Source organism: Aptenodytes forsteri, unplaced genomic scaffold (assembly GCF_000699145.1).
Source record: "Aptenodytes forsteri isolate BGI_AS27 unplaced genomic scaffold, ASM69914v1 Scaffold82, whole genome shotgun sequence".
Classification (NCBI taxonomy): domain Eukaryota; kingdom Metazoa; phylum Chordata; class Aves; order Sphenisciformes; family Spheniscidae; genus Aptenodytes; species Aptenodytes forsteri.
The window spans coordinates 8,131,048-8,149,035 of NW_008795490.1; positions in this window are offsets into that span (position 1 = coordinate 8,131,048).

The following is a 17,988-nucleotide window of genomic DNA, read 5'->3' on the forward strand; positions in this document are numbered from 1 at the left end:
TCAACAGCAAATTGTGGCTATGGTTTTGGCTCACTAACTAATCAGCATTTCCTCTAACAGTTTCCTAGACACAGTGCTGTCCAATTTGACAGAGCTCATTAGTTTCCAACTCTTGAGAAAAACAAAGTGTTGCTATAAAAATTTATTGAAAGGGCCAAATAAAAATTCAATTTGCATGTACCTTTGCATGCTGGAACTGCTAAGAGGACTTCTTGTCTTAAAGAAAAATGCCAAATTTTAAGAATTACTTTAAAAGACTACATTTTAAAATGGATAGAAACAATATAGGAAATACATAGCACCATATAAAAATGATCAATTCTCGCTTGTAATACTGAGCTCAGTTGTGGTTGACTCACTCTTAAGAAAGATAAAACAGAGATTGATGTAGTCCAGAGTAGAGGTAAAGGTAAAGTGGGATTTATATTGGATGAGAGATTAACCAGACAGGACAAGAGTAACAGGACACTTGATGGAGGTGTACAAAATTGCTACTGGTATAGTAATAAACTGATCAATCTCTCCTTTTATTAAACTTGTCCCATCATATAACAACATAGGGTTGCAAATTAAAAGGCAATAAATTCCAATTAGAAAGAGAAGTATTTACTTATGAGAGACATAGTACTGCACAAGGTCATTAAGTGAAATACTATGGATACAGTTTAAAAAGAAGGCTAATGTTACAACCATTAATACCTTCTGTAGACATGAAAGTAATCATAAATGAGTATTAAATCTTATGTCACAGGGTATATAGAAAATGCAATTTTTCCTATGTAGTTCTACTTGCCTACTGACTTGGTTCAGTGATAAGGATTTTACTTCCCACTGTAGCATCTACTGTCAGCTGCTGCCAGCTTATTCTTTATAGGTTTTAATTTTGTTTCACTGCCCACTGGTTGTAATTATCTCAGATGCATGAAAATAAAATTTTATCAACTGATTTTTATCCTTTTCCATTTGGCAAACATCGGTTTCTTGTGTGTGTTTTGAGCCAAGCTGAAATCAACACATCTGTTTCAGTTTAATATCTTCAGTTTATATAACAAGACCTATGCAGTAATATGATGTCTTTACAGTGGTGTTTCCTAACCAGTGAAATTAGGCCAAAACACCTATGGCACTTTAGAATTTTACTGATTATCAGTAATTAAGGCCTTGATTATACATTTCTGCTAAAAGACACCTTTAGTCATGCCAAACCACCTTTTCTTTTTTGCCAGCATTATCAATTGCTCAGGAAATAGTGTGCTTAGTTAATTATTACTTTGGAGTCAGCAGATGGGGGACAAATAATCTCAGTTCAAGAGCTGCAGAAGTAATGGGCATTGTTTTGTTTTACAAATTCCCAGTGATGCAGTATGCAACTTAAATAACAAGGATTGGGTAGTGCTTTTGGCATCCTGTGACACCATGAATAGCTGCCACTGAAACCAAGAATCCTTCAAGTGACATCCATTTGCAAACCTGCCTGAAGACACAAGGGTCGACTTTGCTTTGAAGAGATGCAACAAAGCACAAAATTCCAGTCTGCTTCCAAATAACTAGCCTTTAGTGATAAGGGTCTTTGGATCCAAATAAAAATTGTCATCGGTTTTCAAATGTTCGATCTGTAGCTTGAAGTTGAATCCATGCTACAGTAAATAATTAAAAAGCAAAACCAGTAAGATTTAGACTCATGACATCTTTTGCTCAGACTATAGTATCCTTATGTCAGGACCCCAAGGGCATCCATAGGTCTTGCTGTGATGGAGCCTGCCACTATCACCAACCTGGTCCTGTTCGGACCTTGTGGGACGGCACCTAGCTGATGAGCACCCTGCCCATGTGGAGGTCACCCTTGGCTTCTGGCTTGTCCTCCCTCATGGATCGAACCCACTCTTGTGGCTCCCTGACACCTTAGGTACGTATTTCTAAAAATTTCAACATGAAGTTTACTACAACAGTGATTTTCACCTGAGTAGATGATTTCTCTAACCTTCAGCTCTGTGTATTTATTCTGAGCCCAAACACCCATCTGGGGTCTTCCAGCACGTTTTTTTTCCTAGTGATAACAATTCTGTGCACCAGTTTGTGCTATTCTGAGTAGTTGTATCCACCAACAGAAAGCATTTCTGACAGTGCTAAGGAGTTCAAAAATAGCCTCATAGTTAATTTCCAAATAGAATTCAAAAGTACAGCAGTTTTCCACAACTGTCCCCAAGTGACTGTTTCTGAAAATCATTTTCAGTTGACTCCTGGGACTGTGATCGGCAGCACATACAGCAAAGTGAGAGCCCCTTCGCTTACAATGGGTTTTTTGCTCAAACTCTGGATTTGGTCCTCTCTGCAGCTCTGGAGGAGTTTAAATTACTTGGTCATTCAGCTATTGACTGGATAAAAATATCACTTCAACTCTTCCTGCTGAACCTGTCTCACCGTCAAGAAAAAAACTTCAAAACTCATTGGCCAGAGAGAAAATACAGAAAAGAAAGCATTTATTCTACAGCTTAGCAACAGGAGATTTCAATCAAGAAGTCCTGGCTTTTAGACCATTCTTCAAGAATAGTTTATGAATTCTATCAAGTAACTGTTTAATGAAAAATATACAAACAATATTTGAAAGTAGGACTAGTTTCCTCCTTCTATCTCTTACAACTCAGACTGAAAAAGCTCTTCTAATGATACATATGCTGGATCACAACCCAGCTAATTTGTTTAGCTGCTTTGGCTCTGCTGGATTTCTGTGTCAGAGAAGTATTAATCTTTCATTGTGGTCACACTATAAAGATGGTTCAGCTATGACTTAGGTGGATTCATAGCAATGCTAATGAATCTACATTTCATGATAATTATAGTCTCAGAGCCTGCTCAGAGGCAAAAGGTCACCTCACTGTAACTAAAGGTCCTTAAATTTATCAGCCTCAGGTCAACCTCTCAGTTGTCCACAGAAGCGATCAGGAATAATTCTGATCTTAGGTGTGCAATGACTAAAGAGAAAACTTAAGATCACTATGTTTCTAAATTCCTTGAGTTGGCTTGCTAGACTTAGTTGTAACTCAGAGGTTGTTCTTCACTCGGATGTTATGAGCTGTGTTCAGTCCGCACAACTTCAGCTGTACCTTTTTCAGTCCTGTATTAGGAGCTTCAAGTTCAAAGGATCCTGAGTCAACAGAATGTAGCCTTCTATTTCACCAGAACACTTTGGAAAATCTTACCTTTTCATATTCAGTACAAAGATGGCATTTTTTGATAGTCCTCTTCCAAAGTAATGGATTTCCAGAGCTAATGCTTTGAACTATAGCAAATTTGGGAGCTATTCAATACTCTCTCTTTGGTGAAACCTACATTTCCCCCTTTTACCATGTTTCTCATTCTCTACTAAAGCAGCAAGTACTGTTCTCATGTTTTAGAATTGTGAGAGGTAAAATTGGGCAATAAATCCTTACATGCTATCTTATGTTTTAGCAGAGGAACAATTTATATTGAATAATAAGCAAAACAATTTTCAGTTGGATGACTGACAAAAGAAATCATTGTTCATTCTTGCACAATGAACCATGAAAACCAAGTCGAGGTAAGAATGAAAATACAGTTGGTACTTTCATGCTGCAGGCAAAGGACTGGGGACTTAGAAACTAGCTGAGCTCATTGTCACAAGATTTCATTGAAACTCAAGAGGTTGCACTCATGGAGAGGTTATCTGTACATTTTTTCTTGATTTCAGTCCACATGGTTTCAACTTTACCCTTTTCAGTCTCACTGGGAGCTTCAGATCCAAATGATTTCAAAACCTCAGAGCAAACTTCACTTGAAATCATTCTTCTCACGGAACTCACCTAGAATTAAGAGTTTTTTCAACCCCAAATCATTAAGTAGTCCTAGTTAGCATGAAAACTGATCTTTAATGATACAATACATTCAAAGAGGAGGCATGTCCTAATGATCAAAGATTAGTCTGAGTTTTATTTCTATAGGAGAAGATAAATGTGGGGATTGGACAACTAACAAGATGTCTTGTGTATTTCATATACTTACTACTTCTGACAAAGCAATTCTCATTTAACACAGGATGTGATTCAGAAGCTCTTACACACCTGCACGATGCCACCCAAGTCCTTCACATTACTCATGGGAAGGATGAATGTAAGATCAATTCTGTCTGAGGTTCCATGTACATCGCTGATACCCGAGATCATAGATACAGCTAGTCAAATAATGGCAGAGAAAAAATGACAATTTGCTGATCCGGAGGACTTGTAAAAGTACATTACAGGTTGGGTCTGTTAAAAAAGACAGAGAGAACAAAGCATAAGGTATCATCATTCCATTATTATATATAAACACATGGTGACAGACATCTTGAATACAGTGTGCCATGTTGGGCCCCCATTTCAAAATATGAGAACTGGAAAAATTCAAAGGGAAATATGGGAGACCAAATGTGAGGAAAGTTTTTGTACAAGGAACAGATAAGCAGACTAGGGCTTTTCAGCCTCAAAAAAAGGATGCCTAAGGGAGGATGTGACAGAAGCCTATAAAATCAATGGCATGAAAAGGGTGAATAGGAACTGATTGTACTTTGTTTTTCCCTCAATACAAGAACACTTGCTAGTATAAAACAAGCCATATAAACAACGCAAACAATTCCAAGAAACCCTAGTTCAACCACCTGCCTTACTATTCCACGGTATCAGTATTTCTTTTTAAATGTACACTATTGTCTGTCTGAAAATCTATGCAGTAAGTTCAGCTATGTGAATGCTGTCAGATCTTTTCTGAACATTAGGACAGCTTGAATTCAGTGAATACCCACCTACAGCCATAACCGAGAACTGAAACTGAACCCCTTCTAAATTAATTGTATGCATTTTCTACTTCCATGATATTTCTGCAGTGTGGAAATATAAACAGTCTCCCAGCCCACAGAAAAACAATTAATTTCTGACATTTCTTTTGACAGATCTCAGACTTATCATGACCTTCTGTTAAAATTGGCTACCAAAATAAAAACTAGCTTTTTGGGAAGCGAGAACTGAAACTGAACCCCTTCTAAATTAATTGTATGCATTTTCTACTTCCATGATATTTCTGCAGTGTGGAAATATAAACAGTCTCCCAGCCCACAGAAAAACAATTAATTTCTGACATTTCTTTTGACAGATCTCAGACTTATCATGACCTTCTGTTAAAATTGGCTACCAAAATAAAAACTAGCTTTTTGGGAAGCTTTTTGGGTCCATTTGGAGATCTGAAATTGTCTCTTTGGATATCTGCCCTTGTCCTCTGCTGCTCATCAGTGGAATGCTGTCCTGCTGATACTGTCTGACGGCAATTAAAATGCATCCCTGTATATTGGACCAAAGGCTCTGGAGTCTCCTCTGTTACCAATACTGTGAAAAATATTATTCTGACAAACCTTCACAGTGAAGCCATGTTAATCAAGTGACAGCATAGTTAAAAGCACATCGTAAAGATACAATTGGAGGTGATGTGACTGGAACATCAAATTAAAATCTGTGGTGGCATGTTGAAAATGAATGAAATGAGATATTCTTCTCCAAAACTACAGTTAAATTGTGTCACTTATTGACACATTATATCATGGATGCCAAAAGACTTCACGGTTTCCCAAAATGATTAAATAGAGTAATAGAAGAACAAGATATCAATAGCTATTAAGCACAGAGATAATATCCATGGTTAGGGAAATACATGAACTGCAGATTGCTGGAAGTTCATTAACTATGACTATAGGATTGCCTATCACTTATCCAAAAGTAGTTATCCACTTTTGGCCACTTTCAGATAGCAGTTTAGGTGGATCTTTGGTCCAACCTACTGTGGCTATTCTAATGCTCTGCCTTTATCCCTTCAACATTCCTCCAGGTTATGTCACATGCTGACATCTCCTCTGCTTCCATCTTTTCTCATCAGTAATTTGTTGTCAGAAAGACTGAGCAATGGGTAGCCACTTGCTTGTTGAAAACCTAATGGGTTATGTCCTCCTGTGTCCTACTATTATTTCCAAATTAGAGCACTTTCAGAACACAACTGGATTTCTGTGTTTTGCAAGAGCTCTGCAATCTCTTTGCACATCTGGCCAGGCAATTGATTCATTAGGGACAACTAGTCCCCCAAGTAGACTGGTTTGTCCATCTAAGCTTATGAAATTGTGTCGTGTTGTGGTTTGCCTTAGCCAATCTGCTAACAAGAATATTAATAATAATTCCTGTTGTTATTACTATTGTATAAAGTTTGTGTGGTCCTCTGGCCTCCACAAATATCCTCTGTCATCTGCTCTTTTATACATCCCATGCCACTTTCACAAACGGTCTGGCTCCCCGCCTGCAATCTTATACCCAGCATTTACTGTATTAACCAATCCACCTAATTTTGTTTCATCATCTCCCTGATGGTTCATGACCTAGTGCAGGGACAGCAGTTACCTATTTCAATTTCCTTGGGAGCAAGGGAGTGCTACTGGAGCATCACTATTTTATCTGGCACACAGGGAATCACTGGGATCACTTCTTGCCCCGAGCCCATGCCAAGTTGAACAGCTGAGGTTCACGGGACCAAGGTTTACAGGTTTTGAACAATACTTTGAGAACAACTTGCAGCTTTTGGTTACATTTACAATATTATGTGAAATATATATAGGCTAGGCATGTTGGTGGGCTACAGAGAGGAAAATAGAGAGCAGAGGTGGATAAGCAAACCAATAATATTAATGCAAAAAAACATTACCCCAAGCATGTTCAGAAATTCTTGTAAAAATTGTAGCATCCAACTTCCATGATAAACCTAAAGGCTGGCCTCCATATTGGTTTTGACAAACAATCTTCTTTGGTATCTGCCTTTCATTAATTCCTGTCAGGTAGAAAGTTAGTGGAATAACTTGTTGTTTCAGCACATTATATTCCTCTCCTAAGATTCAGCTGCTATATTTTATTCTATCCAGTTTGTTAAAATGTGATGATTCATTACAGTAGGTCTATATGTCAATATCTCTATTTGAATAATACAAAGATAAACTTTCAGGCCAGTACAGCTGGTTTACTATTATATGTATTTATTATTTGCATTAGTCCAGCTCATCAGATTTATGGACCAAAATAGATGCAAGTTATTGTACAAATACAGAATAAAATGAAGATCCTGCCAAGAACAGATTCAAAATACAAGAATTACTGGAACTGGTAGTTAGCAAAAAAGTCAAAGTTTACCAATGGCATACCAATAGATATTTAGGATGGGAGTGAAGAAGGACTTTAAAAAGCACTTTGAAGAGAAACAGTGAAGTATTTTCAGTGGTAAGGTGGCAAATGCTGTCTTGCGACTGGAGAGGACAGGAGAGAGTCATCACTGTTAAACTGTAAAGCGTGTAATTGCTACAAAAATCCTGAGATCTTATTTAGAAAAAAAATCTGTATTTTTCATTCCACCCGTTTCACATTTCAGCTTGGAGAACATTCCCTCCACCAATATCAGCCTGGCCAAACCAGTTGACTCTGTCACTGTTAGTGACTGCTGTGGGGAAAGCCATTTATGTCCTCTGTGGCAATGAGTTAACAATGACTTGATAATGCTCCACCACCTGATGTAATCAGCCTGCTCTCCGCACATGGCAAACCAAGCCTGAACTGCGAAATTGCATCCTATAAAATTGTAGATGTCCCTGCAGAATAACACTTCATTGAGAGTTTGCAAGTAGTTTTTGCTGACTTGGAGAATTTTTGTATATTTTCCCCTCTAGAACAGTTTTCATACAGTTATTTTTTTCCCCTCAAAGGCCACTTTAGAAAATATAAATGGTAATTATGTAAAACATGTAAGCTAGTGCTGAATTCCTCATTTTGGTAACTCTCTGTAGAAAAGCACTGTAGCAGAAATCCAAATGGATCTTGAAAATAAAACAGAGCACCTCTTTCCAAAATCAGTTTCACTAAAAACATCCCACATGCAACGTATACAAATTGGTTGAGCTCATGTGACATTGCAACAATCAGGAATTTCTCTCAGTACTTTCATTTGCTAGAAAGGACTAAGTTATAAAAGATGAGTAAGTAAATCTAACAGCCCCTTGTGGCTTAAAGGGGAAGGTCCTGCCACTTCATCCATAGATTCCCACTCCTGCACCCAACCTGCGCACCAGCGCTGGTGTTTGTCAGACGCCTATGTAAACCAGCTTACTAACATGGCAAAAAACTAATCCAAAAAGATAAATTGCTCTTTTCTTCTGGGTTAGTAAATCGAAGATGAGTAAGTAAATCTAACAGCCCCTTGTGGCTTAAAGGGGAAGGTCCTGCCACTTCATCCATAGATTCCCACTCCTGCACCCAACCTGCGCACCAGCGCTGGTGTTTGTCAGACGCCTATGTAAACCAGCTTACTAACATGGCAAAAAACTAATCCAAAAAGATAAATTGCTCTTTTCTTCTGGGTTAGTAAATCGAATTGGCTCAAAAGAGGTTCTAATGAGCGTCAGAGCCAAAACAGAAGCAAGTCAGAAGCCTGGGAGTGGAAGGGGTGGGACCTTCCCATTCCAGCAGAGATGATTTGTGAGATGGGGTGAATGCATTGAATAGGAAGACCTTTTTGAAGGACCTTTCCGGTGGGCTGTGAATTCTTAGAGCAGCTCATCTCATGCAATTTTAACTCAAGAACTGGACATGTAGCCTTCTCCCTGTCAATGGAGAGACAGGGAGACTTGGAGTTGGAGTTTAACCCCAACTTTCCTGTATTTCACTTCAGCTTGAAAAAAATTATCCTTCTTCCTGATCGTAACAGGTTTCTCATGCATTCATCTAGTCTCTATGAGATGAGACAGATCTACCTAGCCAGGCAAACCCATTGTTGTAACTAATGTCCAGATCCAGTTTTGTCACTTTTGATACTAGAGTTCTTCCATTTTCATGAATGCATCATGTTTTTAAAAGAAAGGACGATCAGGCCTAGCAGGATACCTGGAAAAGTGATACTCTTTCAGGTATTGTTTTATATTACTCTTGCTAGATGACCTTGAAGCCTTTATCTGGAATTATTACCTAGAACAATCATGATCCTGCAGTTATTCTATATTGTCTGTTCAGGTTTTAGCAATCCCAAATCAAAATGAAGTATGTTTATCTCATCCTACCCTTCCCATCCTTTACAGAAGTACTGAGGACTCCAACATTGATGTGGTTTTGAAGGCATGGTGCAAAGCAGAAACAACAGTGGCAGAAGTAATGATGGTCAAAGGTGTTAGCCCCTCTAACTCTATGCCAATTTCTTTATTTCTGAGACATAATTTGAGGCTTGGCTTAAGTCTTCAGGGAAGCTTCAATTTCTGATAGCTGGAGTGGTGCTGAGGAATACAGTGAAGAAAGACACTCATCCAGTGGTTTGATTTAGCAAAGTACTCACATATGCAAAAACGGTATTGAAGCTCATGAAGCTGCTATAGTTTTCAACAAGAGGTTACTGCTTGGGGGTCTCGGTCTGCAAGATCCCTATGACGTACCACTCTGGCACCTTGCATATAGATTTTGTCTGCAAATACCACAGTTCTGATTGCAGCATTCAATCTGATTCATGAAACTGTCTGGGCCACAGGGAAATGCTTCTATCCTTTTTTTGTATGTACCCTGATACAACCTATACAGCATTTTGTCCGTATGTTTGCAAAGGATGGGGAGCTAGTAATGTTATTTCAAATATCACCTGATTTGTTACCCTTGGTTTTATTCTCTCATTCCCCAAAGTCATTCAGTCACCAGAGAAGTGAAATTAAAATACTTACAAATGGCAGTTCTTCTCACAGTTGGAACAGATTCTACCTGTGTTAAAACTGAGATGAAATCTGATGCTCTGGTTGCCTAAAGGGGATGTTAAAAATCCTGTCCCTAATTCTGATTCTTATTTCTCATGCAAGCCATCAGAGTACATCTCTGGGATATAATTTAAAGACATCTACTCTTCTCTGGAGACTTGCTTATATTGTCTTGCTTATTAGCCCCCTTGGGGTAAGCTGACTATAATTTCCATGCAACTTTGTACTAACTTTATTTAAATCTAAGAGTTTTACAGCAGTGACAGTGGAGTGAAGAATGAAAACAGAGCCCCAGAAATCTTTGCCCTACATAAATTTTGGAACTTAAAATGTCAGTAAATACCCAGGCATGAGGAAATACTCACTCCCTGCAATGTTTGCCTTAACCTAATTCTTTGAGAAACAGGGGAGAAAGCAGAGAACTTCCAGGATTTTCTGGACTTAAAGACGTAAATAATACAGACTGCATGTATTTGGCATGAAGCCTCCTTTTTGAGGGTAAAATTAATCTCCATACAGAGCGTCAACATCAGCTTGAGCAGCACTGATGTACCAGTTAAATCCTATTTCAAGAGTTTTGTTAGGACTTCAGAGGGCTTTGTTTTGGCCGCTTTGAGTTTAAGAGATTTTCATTCTGAGTGATTTCTTTTCTTGCCAAGGTTAATTAGATCCAAGCTTTGGTTTGTTTTGGTTTTCTGAGTTGAAAGGTAATTTTCACTTCTTTTCAACTCATTGTAATGTTAAGGTATTCATCTGAATTTTGAATTGTAAAGAAAACCATGAAAAATCATGGAACTTGCAACAGTTTTATGTATTTTGGCAATACTGAGAACAGATTGCTGCCAATAAACTGTTTGAGATAGGAACTAATTGGAGTCATGTGGTTTTGGACTGATGTTGAAGGGAAAAAAAGGGCAGATATTAAACACAATTCAGACAGGTATTCTTCATACAAAGGTGCTTGAAATGTGGAATTTGCCATATGGTCCATGTATGTAAACATGTTTCATCATGATCTACAGCACAAATAGCTAGTGAAGTGGACTGATAAAAGAAAGATGGATTCTGCATGCTTGCGGGAGATCAGTGTCATTACAGTGAGCAAATTTGCTTAGAATAAAACAGAAATTATGTTTATAAAGTGTCACTACCCAAATGGGTTGATTACCATACTACTATACTAACCAAGTACATTGATAATCCCTACCACGGATGTTACAGTCTAGCTCAGATTATTGAGGACTGAAAGCATTACTGTCCGACAGCTGAGGGTGAGCTATGTGAAGGGTCTTGGTAGTTTCAATCTTTCTGTCCGTACAGGCCTATAAAGGCCTGCGTAACTTCCAGCCACTAGACCTATCTCTAATTGATACCAGCACTTCTAAGACTCATGGAAGATATGAGCTGATAAATGAGGCATAGATATACAATGAAGTTATGGCTGCACAAGTTACCTCCCATCAGCTGAGCAATGGTATGCATGATTAGCTCAAACTCTTTCATCAAGATTGAGCTAAGGAATATATTACTTCACAGCTGAGCAGACTCAGAGCATGTGCCTAAATTTTAACAACAGTTAGCACAGTTAAATTGACACCTGACAAGTTGGTGAACTACCATAGCTAATTCATGTGTGTGACCTTTGATTTCTACTAATGCTAGTGTAGAGAGCTATGATTTCATCAAAACACACTGCGTATGGTGGTATGAGTGGGACCTAGCCTTAAAGAGAAAGATTTTCTTTCTACAAGGCTTTCATCAAGTGGATGCATACTTAGGGCTTGAGAGTAAAATTTCAGACTGAGACAAATTTCAAATTTTTGGAGAGCTGGTAAAGCTCCTTCAGGAGGGCAGGAGACCATTGCTGCATAAACTTACATCGTATTTTATCAAGGCCAGGTTTACAACCAGTTTGCAACTAAGTCTTCTCACCAAATAAATACCAGATTGCATTTGCAGGGCTTTATAAACAATGATTAGTTCACATGCAGAAGGCACGCATTACTAACTCACCCGCTGAAAGAGAGTTCATTCCCTAGGACAATCAAATGAACAGCTTCCATCAACACAGTATTCACTTTTAAAAGACAGAGGATACAAGCATAAACATTGTTTGGAGATCAAGAGTAAACATGTAGTAGGTGTGCTACTGTATATTTCTTCATTGTGCTACTGAACACTTATTTTTAAATGTGATTGGTGTTGAATTTTCCTGGAACATTTTAACTGAATAAAGCTGCCTAGTCTCATAACAGAATTTCTTTGAGACAAAGACAACAATAATTAACAATTAGGACAGGACATTTGGCTCAACAACTTCTTCCCCACAGCAAAATCTATTACTAGTAACGTTAGGCAGCAATAATTTAAATTTTTTTTTCATACCACATTGCCATAGTGTTCCAGTAGATAGGAGAGTATTTCCAACATGTGTACCTTTTAGGTACTGGAAAGCCTAATTTAAGGAAGTGTTCCAAAATATCTGAATCACACCTAAGACTGTGAATTCAGTATTTTCTGGGAGAACAAATTGGTCGCATTTCTGAATAAAAAGAGGTGGGGGGAGGAGGCATGTTTGTAAAAGACTGAAAATCCAACCTTGTCTTCAAAGCAAGAAAATTTAACAAAAGCCTTAAGTTCAGTTTTGTCTACACAGGTACATTGCTAGAATATTATGACTGATAGACTCTCCCTTTTTTCCAGAGCGTAGAGAAGGCAGCAACATAAAAGGTGTTGATCTAGCTGAGCTATGCTGTTTAGAGGAGCTTATAGTTCAAACTGCCTACCCTGTTTAAAGACACACTTTTATTTTCTTTGTTGAAATTCTGGAAGGTGTGTGCTAGGTTGAATTATCAATATTGTCTTTAACTCTGCATAATGACAAAGCCATGGTGTCTTTAAAAGCCAGTATAATTGTAAATGTAATAATGACTCAGAAAAAGGAAAATTCTGCACCAGTGATTGGTGAACCCACACATTAGTGATGGAGCTAGAATTAAAGACATGGCAAACAGTTTTGAAGGAAGAAAGGGATAAATCTGTAAAACTGTCTAACTGTCCACATGAAGCTAATTCTAAATCCTGCTCAGCTGATGCTTAATCTGGGAGGTGCCTCATCCTGGAGATGTGCTTTGAGAGGTATCTAAACTAGTTTCTAACACCCAGGTGATTAAGGAATTGTTTTAGGAGGAGAGCAATAAGGCTATAAGCCTCATCAGAGGAGGTCTCCTGCTAGCGCCTGGTGCTGACGACACTATTCTGAGAGGGGAAGAGATTGACTCAGGTCTTCTTAAGGAAGAAACAAAGACAAACCTGGCCCTCCTGCATCCTAAGGGAGTACTGTGCTCACTGGAGCACTAGACAAAGGCAAAACCTTTCCCACACCTTTCATTCCATCTGTTTGGACATGAAGTTCTCAGCAAACCCCATGCGGAAGAGCTAAGGACCATGATCTCCAAGGGTGCAGCAGGGAGCGTAACACTCTCCTGAGCATTTCCCCAGAGCTACGTTCAACAGATGAGCCCACTGGCCTTTTTGAACCCCATTCACAGCCAACTCTCCAGGGGTTGTTCACGGCATGAAGGCACAACCCAGGGCTGTGGGATCACACTGATGCCACAGTGCTTTCCAGATGATGCCTAAGTCATTTTGTGAATCTAATCTGAAGTCCCCAAACTGGGAGAGGAAGAACGTGACCTAGAAATGAAAGAAAAAGATGTCAGAAAATAGTAAATAGAAACTAGGAAAAAGAAAGGCCGTTTCAGGGTCATTCCTCCATTTTGAAGACGTCAATTCGGACATGAGTTTTGTGGCAGGGAAGGGTTTACAGGCAGATAAAAGTTATATTATTTTTGCTGTGTTTTCTTAGTTTAAAATTGGTAGAATTGAAAAAGAAAGAAGGAAACACAGTGAGAAGCTGAAGACAAAAAAAGTCATTATTTTGGATGCACAAAAATTAATAAGAGGTAGGTGTCATTTTAAATAAAGGAACAAGGAACAAGCAATGTGCAAGCAGAACATTCAGGTTTGCAAAACTCTATGTATTAACAAAGAACAGCAAAAGGCTTAGCCATAGAAAAACACAGTTCTGGAATGATCTCTCTCATCCATCCCTCTGTCAGATGCATTTTAAAATTCTCTGTTTCAATGAAACTATATATTTCCAACCTCCTCTTTCAGCAGTGAAGGTGGCTTCTCCTCTACATGCAACCGCACCCGTTCTTAAAGTATTTAAAATATATCTCATTATGAACTTGCCCTTGGTGCATGGCCTCTCAGTAGTATCTATCCAAGAACTCAGCACACCAGTTTGGTCCTCCCAGCTGGGAGGTGGTATGGGACTTTGGGTAAGCCACTTCTCCTCTTTGCCTGTCATCTATAAAATTAAGATTATGACAATGTCTTCCTGTTGAAAAGAATGTAAAAAATGCTAGGCAAGAGTAGCAATGTTATTATTCAAACTAATTATCACAGCCATTCCTTGCCATACTGTTTGCTTTCTGAACCTTCCTTCAAATGTTTAAACACTTCTGGATAGCTCAGTTTGAAATCTTAAATAAACCATAGGAATATATCTACTTGTAAAATGACTGTAAGAAACGTTCCGATTATCCCAAAGCCTCATTATCCCTCCTCAAGCAGTCGCACCACTGCCTGTGTAGGAGCATGGAAGTGATGGATTTTGTTCACTGAGGGCACACATATTTAACCTTGTTTTCTAGTCCAATGAGATGACCACAGAGAACAAAGTCATGCAAATGGTTTATAAATGTGGTTGTACATGAGCATCCATAACTGAGGGGAATGTATCACTTTGGCTTTTCTGGTACCATTAATGCAGAACAACATTTTGCATAGACAGGCCTAGGCATATGATACAGTTTCCCAGAGAAAGCTTGTTAACTAAAATCTAGAGAAGTATGAAAAAACAAACCCTATTAGATACTGACACACCAGCAATAGGCTGGAGTAAATCATCTTCATGACAAGTGCCTTGCAGCTGTGGATGACAGTGCCATAGAGACAGAGAGTGAGCTATTGTCGTGCAAGCTATTTAGTGAGCTAAACTACAGAGCAGGACACAGTCCCAGGCAAATCAGGGGACTGAAAAGTGCAAAGACTCTTCATATGAAATGGGAATATGCGTCACACGAGCCAATGCTGGTAGGGGGTCTCTCTCTGGGGACAAGGCTTGAACTAGATAGATTAAATCACCTAAAAGCTATGACTGTAATTTACATTCTCTGTTTTGTATTGCACTGTGGTACTAGTAACAGTAGCACACAGAGGCTTCACACAAAAACAATACTTTCTTTTGCTGAGGCTTGTCTACACAGGGAAATTTAGTAGTATCTTTATATCAGCATAACTCCCCATGTGGACACTCTTCCTTCAGAATAATTCCAGGATAATTACAATTATGCTGTATAATTATGCTGCATAATTATAACAGTGAATTTCTTGGTGTAAACAAGCCCTTACTCTTTAGCTGAATCTACTTGAACCTTCAGAATTATGTCACTGCCTTTGCTGATATTTACAGCCTTCTCCAAACTTGTCAGTTGTATGCATTCCCAGCCCATTAGCTGTTGTTTATCCAAGCTAAACATATTTGGTTGTTCTAATTTGTTCTCGAATCAGTCCCTCCAGCCTCATAGCCCTGTGTGACATTCAGAGCATGGTAATATTTGCTAGGTCCTGCTTAATTTCAAAAGCAGGACTTGGAAGCATGGCGCATGTGCCCAGACACTTTTAAGTGGCTGCAAATTTGATCTGCTTGTTAGTAGGACCAATACAAGGAATTTCTTTCTCATTGTTGAGGAGTCCTGAGGAAGAAGAAATCCAGTTTGCTCACACAACTGGCAGAGGAATTCTCTTTACAATTTTTCAAGGGTCTTACCATCATCCTCACTCTCACCCAGCTCTGCTGCAGTTAGCTGAGGAGTCAGAGGCCACGTCAAGTGAGGCGTTTTAATCCTGTGGGCTGCATTGGAGGATAAAAGCATCCATCGCTGCTCCACATTAGCATTGTTGTCCTCATCAACAACCATCAGTTTCAGGGGCAGAACAAGATTTGTCAGTCTTGCCTTAGGTGGTGATGCAAGGTCACCAGCATTTTCAGTCCTATTTTCTTAGAGGTCTGAGAAGCAGTTAATCATCACAAGGTACACTGTTAGACAGGTCATCAGTCCAGCATTTAGGGAATGTTTCTCTATCACCTTGTTTAGAAGTGTTGCATGACACTGAAAAACTCTTCGCTGATCTTCATAGTTGCCTCTATACAGCCTGCAGATTATTTACTGTACAGGATATTCACACCTAATTTCCCTCCCACTTCTAAACCACATTGTCAATCATATCACTAATACTAATAGTACTATTGTTAATAATACCAAATAAAGCTAATAAACTGTTATTTATCATTTGATTGGCCCTGACATTTTGAAGCATTTCTGGAGCACTTGTTGTGATCACTAGCACTACAGTAGATGCAAGGATGGCCTGTTCACCAGCCAGGGAAATGCACGTTCCCCTGGACTGGAGTGCAGCAGACCCATAGCTGTGCACATCAATGCTACTCCAGAGTTTAAGGCAGGAAGTATAGAAAATTATTCAGTTTTGCTAATGGAGGAAGTTTTGGACCTTAATAAGTGATAAGGAATAAGCTATACAACTCTTTGCATTTCAACTTCAAACTCTTGCTCAGAGTTTCACTCCCCATTCACAAATGTACTGGTGAATTACTTTTTTTTTTCCCCCTCCAGCCATTCCTTTTTCCATCCAAGCAGAGGAAAACTTATTTCTTCTCTTGATTGCAAGGAACATCCTGAAGCTGCTTTTTGCTGGTGCATTCAGAGCTTGAACTGTGTTAGTTGGGAAAGATCATGATAGGGCAAGTCACAAGGGAGTTTTGCTGTGTCCCTAATTAGCTGAGCTACCCAAATAATGTAGAAGGTCATCAGAAGCCATTTTCACTCTGTTTCTCAGATGGGGAGAAAGACTGTGTTCATCTGAGCACTCTGATCTCATTTTAAAGAAAACAGAGAAGGAAAGGAAGATTTTTATCCATTCTGATAATTTATCACATGCAGCAGTACAGCTGTTTATGTCAGAAGGCGGAAGTGGAAGAAGGGCCTTTGTTTCTGTTTGGCAAATTTTCCATGACACTCTCAGTAGAAGAGAGCTATTTTATTCTGTAGGGTGCAGCCCTCACATGGGAACACAACAGCGACAAAAAAAAAAAGGCTTAGCTGATGATTTGGCAGCAGCCTAGTATTCTTCATTTTGTTATTTAACGTTAGCATTCTTCTAGCTTTTCCCAGTGGCAGGAATAAAACTTAGAAGTTTATTGAAATTCCTGCTCTTCCTTTCTTCAAGTGTGAGCACAACTCAAACAGACATTTTATAGTCTCAAGCATTTGAAAGAATTACACCATAAAAAAAATCAGGATCCTTTTGCATTCAAATGCCTACTCTTGGAGTTGATATGGATGCAGAGACCATCTATGTTACTATTTCTTAATTAAGCTATCACTGTGCTTGGAGCTGTACAGTTGAAAAAGGGCAACACTGGATCAAAGGCTAAGTAGGTAGATGACACTGTGATTCACAGCGTGACACACGGTGCTGGGGCCGGTTCTGTCCCAGAGCCCCTCAGATGGGATTGCAGGGCAGCGAGGCGCCAGGGCCAGCGCAAGTACAACACAGTCAGGGCATAAGCAGTATTCACCCAGGGGAACAAAAGAAAGGTGAATTTTTTAGACACTGTGAAAGAACAGAAAGGGCTAATATATTTCCACTGAACGTGCTTGTAGATTTCTATTGGTGGGAATATAGTTCAGGGAATAACACACACATCTTTTATGTAAAAAAAGACTGGATCTTTTTAAAGGTTTGGGTTAGGATAATACAAGAAGCGCAGCCAGCAACCCATTTTTGCGTTAACGAGTGTCTATATATCACGTACAAAAGAGTTCATTAGTGTGCTGGTTTTAGCTGGGATAGAGTTAATTTTCTTCATAGTAGCTAGTATGGGGCTACGCTTTGGATTTGTGTTGGAAACAGCACTGATAATACAGGGATCTTTTCAACATTGCTGAGCAGTGCTTACACAGAGTCAAGGACTTTTCTGCTCCCCGCCCCCCCCCCCCAGCGAGTAGGCTGGGGGTGCACAAGAAGTTGGGAGGGGG